Source organism: Macaca nemestrina, chromosome 15 (genome assembly GCF_043159975.1).
Source record: "Macaca nemestrina isolate mMacNem1 chromosome 15, mMacNem.hap1, whole genome shotgun sequence".
In the NCBI taxonomy this organism is placed as follows: Eukaryota; Metazoa; Chordata; class Mammalia; order Primates; family Cercopithecidae; genus Macaca; species Macaca nemestrina.
In genome coordinates this window covers 44,051,772-44,057,771 of record NC_092139.1, presented here as the reverse complement: position 1 = coordinate 44,057,771, position 6,000 = coordinate 44,051,772, and positions in this window count along the sequence as shown.

Here is a 6,000-nt window from a genome sequence, read left to right as displayed (position 1 = left end):
AACCTTTGATGTAGCATTCCCAGCATCCAGGTTGTTTTAGGCCTCATTTTGCAGGAAGCAATACAAAAACTTGATGGCTTTAACCAATACTGTGTTAGACAGAATAATCTGATAGCTAGATCCAGCTGTTTGGGAAGTTCTAGGAAGCTTGCTTTCCTTTTTGCCCTTAACCTTACTATGTGTTTGTGTGTGTGTGTGTGTGTGTGTGTGTGTGTGTGTGTGTGTGTGTGTGTGTGTGTCAGTGTTTACTTGGCCTTTGGGAAGTTCTAGGAAGCTTGCTTGCCTTTTTGCCCTTAACCTTACTATGTGGTTGTGTGTGTGTGTGTGTGTGTGTGTGTCAGTGTTTACTTGGCCTTTAAGCTACTCTAAAAGATTACAGTATTTGTAATGAGGTAGAAGTATAGCAAGCTTCTCCCTCTTGTGTTCATTAGTCTCTTGCTGTGATTCTATACTGAGAACTAAATTAAAGAAAACTTAACTAGCCCAGCTAATCTCAACCGTTAGTAGGTCATGGATGTGTTTTTGGAGGGTATAGACTCTTTTGCCCTCTAATTTTTTTTATTTTTCTTACCTCCAGAACTGTAAGATGCCCTCTAATTTCGGACATGTGAAATGACAGCTGTTAACCTTTTATATATACCTGACATGAAAATTAGCCAAGGACATGCCAGGGGGCACGCATGGCTCATGCCTGTAATCCCAGGATTTTGGGAGACTGAGGCAGGCAGATCACTTGAGACCAGGAGTTGAGACCAGCCTGGGCAACATGGTGAAACCCTGTCTCTACTAAAAGTACAAAAAGTATTCAGTCATGGTGGTGTGCTCCTGTAATCTCAGCTACTTGGGAGGCTGAGGTACGAGAATCCCTTAAATCTGGCATGTGGAGGTGAGCCAAGATCACACCACTACACTCCAGCTTGGGCAACAGAGTGAGACTCTGTCTCAAAAAACAAACATGCCAGGCATGATGCCCCAAGCTAGTTGACCTCAGTAATCCTCAAGAGTGTGCATCACGCCCTCCAAATGTTCCCCCCATCCATGATCACACACTGGAAATTCTGATTGACAGTACTGCCCAAGCTGGGGCACTAATTCTTGACTTGAAAAATTGCTTAGTAGAATGCTAGCCAAGACTTCTCAATGTAAATTGACTGCCACGGTTAACTGACAGTAATCTTAGAATCAAACATTTAGTGTTTCTTCATTTATGAAATGTGCTCATATACTTGCTATGAAAGCAAAACAAAATGAAAAATATGAAACTTTTGAGTAATTTAAGATCGTATTTTTGAGAGAAGAATATGAAAAAGTATAATCCACATTAAGATTGCCTCTAAACTTTTTCTAAACTTAACAAAAGACATTTTAGTGAATGAAACTATAAATATCAACTCTCTGTTTTACTTGATCTAAACTTTACTAATCTCATTTCATGTCTCGATTTCTCTATCCTAAAGGAGTTTTTTTTTTAGAAATATGTTTAAAGAAGATTCAGGAAAGAAAGATAAGAAAGGGCAGTGGCAAGTACATTAGAGGGTAAGGAAGGGAAAAAAGATGTGTCATTTCTCTTGTTGCTTTGCTCCAAACTTGAAAAGTTCAATAAATGAACATCAAACACTAACTTATTTTAGGGATTAACCAGTTACTGCTCATCGAATCTGATCATTTTGAGCTTATTCTTGAGAAATCTTTGTTTTAGACTCAGAATCTCTGGTATCCACAAGATAGTTCCATGCCACTTGGAATGACTTGCCAAGTGTTTTGAGGGAAGGACCATCTCAAGGCAAACTGTAAACAGCTTAAGTTTGTTTGACAAATTGGATCTCCCGATCTGCCTGCTTCTCAGTATCATGAACCTTTCTAAAACTCAAGGTTTTACAAACTTTGTTGTCAAGTTCATTTTAAAAAATGAGTTAATTTTTAAGAAATGTGTTAATTCTGAAAAGCAGCACATAGAGGCTTTGAGCATGGACTTTGGAGTATTTACATAAATATTGCCATAGCATATTTTGCAATAAAGCATTGAAAAATCTCAAATTTCTTTCAATCACAGATTGGTCAAATTAGGATATCTCCTTTACAATCAAATGCTGTATAGCTCTTAAAAATGATAATGTTATATTCTTTGGAAGAGATATTACAAAACAGCTTGTGTATCATGATCACATTTTTGTTACACCCAAAAGATTTTAGCTCTCTTTTCCTTATTTCTATATTTGCTAACTTTAAAAAGTAAGGTTATACTATATTTATTAGAAAAGGACAGTATGCTATTTTTTTTGAGAAGGAGTTTAGCTCTTGTTGCCCAGGCTAGAGTGCAATGGCATGATCTCAGCTCACTGCAACCTCCGCTTCCCAGGTTCAAGTGATTCTCCTGCCTCAGCCTCCTGAGTAGCTGGGATTACAGGCGCCTATCACCACACCAGCCTAATTGTTTGTATTTTTAGTAGAGACAGAATTTCACCATGTTGGCCAGGCTAATCTTGAACTCCTGACCTCAGGTGATCCACCTGCCTCTGCCTCCCAAAGTGCTGGGATTACAGGCATGAGCCACTGTGCCCAGCCCTAATTTTCATTTTGTAAAAAACCACAGAGGAACTAAGACGAAAAAAAGTGCTAAATTAAAATTGTATCCCCAAAATATGTTTGATTGTAAGTAAAAGCTCTGCAAAAGTTTATAAACAAAGTAAATAACACATTACCTCGCTAACTACCATATCAAATATAAAATTTGAAAACTATTTTTTTTTTGTAAAACTAGCAATGAACTTTGCTAGTAATGTCTAGTAAGGTCTAATGTGTCTTGCCCTGACAAGATGTTATGCAGATAGGAGAATACATGCAGTGTACTGGAAATTGTTCACTATTAAGTGAAAGAAATGAAGTAGTTGAAAGTTATATGCCAATGTCACTTTTTTTAAATATATGATTTTTCTTTTAAAATAGAGATGAAGTCTCACTTATATTGCCCAGGCAGTCTCGAACTCATGGGCTCAAGCAGTCCCCCTGCCTCAGCCTCCTAGAGTGCTGGGGTAACAGGTGTGAGCCACTGTGCCTGGCCTTTTTTTTCTTTTTATTTAATATTTTTTTTTCTTTTAAAATAGAGATGAGGTCTCACTATATGCCAGTGTCATTTTAAAGTGCTGAATTCCATCTTGCTCAGTGAAAGTAGACTATTGTATGTACAGTGTGATACTTACTGTTTTTATGTGAATTAAATGAAAACTCTAAAAATAGTTTGTAAAGTAAAAAGCCCTTTTATACTGATCCTAATCATTTCCCAAGCCTTTCAAAGGACGACAGAATTATCTGTCAGAAAATAGTTACTTGCTCTCTCTCACCCCCATTAGCCAAATCAATATATGAGATATGGAGAATTTGAGGAAATGGGGACATGCAGATGTTCAGTAAACATTAAAGCAATTAATCATTAAATCAGTCTATGTCATTACTAACCAGGAAATACTGTACTGAGTCTCAGTGATGTTTAGCAAATAAAGAGTTTTCAGTTAAAATAGATACTAATTTCCAGGTTTAACTAAACCTAAATCTAGAAAAAGATTCATCGATCCTTAAGTTATCCTAATGGGAAGAATAATAGACTGTTAAGCACAGTAAACATATAATTGTGCATTTCTTTTATCTTTAACTGGGAGATGACCCAAAGATTCACTAAGTATTATAGGGAGCTAACCCTATATAATTTTCACTCTTCTCAAGGAGGGTTCATAACTGTGTCATTACATGCTGTTAACCACTGTACTGGAGAGAATATTACAACACTTTCCCAAACATTGATGTTACAGATTATCATTTAATTTGTTTCTAATTTTAGCTCTTGAGTTACAAATCTCCATTTTATTATTACATCTTTTTATCCTATTCAGTCTCTTTTGCTGTTTGTTTGGTTTTTTGAAACAGTCTCATTTCGTCACCTCTGCTGGAGTGCAATGGTGTTAGCTTACTGCAGCCTCAACCTCCCAAGGTCCAAGTGATCCTCCTACCTCAGTCCCCCCACACAGCTGGAACTACAGGCATGCGCCAACATGCCCGGCTAATTTTTGGTTTTTTTGTAGAAATGGGTTTTGCCACGCTGCCTAGGCTCAAGTGATCTGCCCACCTCAGGCTCCCAAAGTGCTAGGATTACACTTGTGAGCCCCTGCACCTGGCCCTAATCTCTTTTTATATAAGCTAGGGTTTTTTTTTTCTTGAGTTTATAGTTCAGGAAAAGGGTGACATGTTGATGATCATGGAGAAGTAAATGGGGAATGACAGAGATGTCTGTTAAAAGTAATGTGACTTGATAACCTCATGTTGAGAGTAACAGAGGTGCCAAAGTCACCTTACGTATTGAGACTGGATATGAATAGCAATATCTTCTAGACCTTTAGTTTAAAGTGTTTTGCAAACAAAAATGCCATATGTGAGTCAACACAGGCCAGTTGACTTTGGTGCAGCCTCTGTCCCTCCTATAAAAAGTAGCCCTTACTAGAATTCTTCCCTCGTTACTCTAAATCACCTAGTTCCTCCCCAATTATTTTATTGTGCCCTCAAATCCCCAAAGGCTTTTGCCTTCGGACTTCACAATGAAATTTAATTATGATACAGTTATTTGTAATTGATTTCCTCTAAAAATGGAACATAAGCATGTCAATAAAAGGTGTATTCTCTAAAGGTTACAAAGAGTATATAGTATGCCACAGTACGTTAGAAAAGGAAAAGGCCATAAAATACTTTCATTTACAAAGTAGGTCATGTTTTCTCTAGTAATTTTGCAACAAAGTTCTTATAAAATATGAATTTAGACCTCTGGGAGAAATTATTTATAATGCTAAGAATAACATGTTCATAGCTATAAGATAACATCTTTTATTATTTATTATTTTTAATATGTATACACAGAACACAGAGATGGTTCAGTCTATTTAACTCAGTACTATTGTATTTTAGTCTTAAAAGGGGGAGTAAGTAGAAATTCTTTTCGGACCTTTTTCTAATGGCATTTAGACAAAAATAATTTAGGAGATTTCATGGTACTAAAACTCAGAGATGCAATTGAGCCAGGTTCATAGCATGTCTCATAGATGGTGGAGCAGTCCTTATTAAGAGGATAAGGAAGAGTATAAGGAGTCTTTAGAGGTTGTCCAGACTCAAGTTCCCAAACCCAACAGATCATCAAACATAGCGCCTTTCTGGGCCCTACTTGTATCCTTTCCAAAAATTTTTTTTAAAGTCTATTTTAAAAGCTAACTAGCTTTGTAACTCTAGACAACTGTCTAGTCCCAGTTTCTTTATCTAAACTAGGTTGATAATAACCCTCTAAAGTAGGGTTTCTAGTGATTCAGGGCAAACACTCTAAAATGCAGTCGTTTTGCACATAAATGTGGAAATGGCATTAAATTCATTCTAATTCATAGCATCCGAGCCAGAAGTTTTTTACTGCAATTGGAATCCATGCTTAGCTGTTGTAATTGCAGTTGAAACACTGTCACTGCATCCTGTCAGAATATAGAACCTAAATTCTTTTTTCTCCCAAGTAGCTGGGACTACAGGCCCCCGCCACCACTCCCGCCTAATTTTTTTATATTTTTAGTAGAGACAGGGTTTCACAGTGTTAGCCAGGATGGTCTCGATCTCCTGACCTCATGGTCCGCCTGCCTCGGCCTCCCAGAGTGCTGGGATTACAGGCGTGAGCCACCGCACCTGGCCAGAACCTAAATTCTTACTGCATATTTGTGGATTACCATTTGATTCTTCTGTTAAAATTGTGACTAAATGTGATTGTAATTTTTTTTTTTTTTTTTTTTTTTTTTTTGTGATGGAGTCTCCTTCTGTTGCCCAGTGCAGTGGCACGATCTTGGCTCACTGCAACCCCCACCTCCCAGGTTCAAGCGAGTCTCCTGACTCAGCCTCCCAAGTAGCTAGGATTACAGGCATTCACCACCATATCCAACTAATAGTTGTACTTTTAGTAGAAATGATGTTTCACTATGTTGCCCA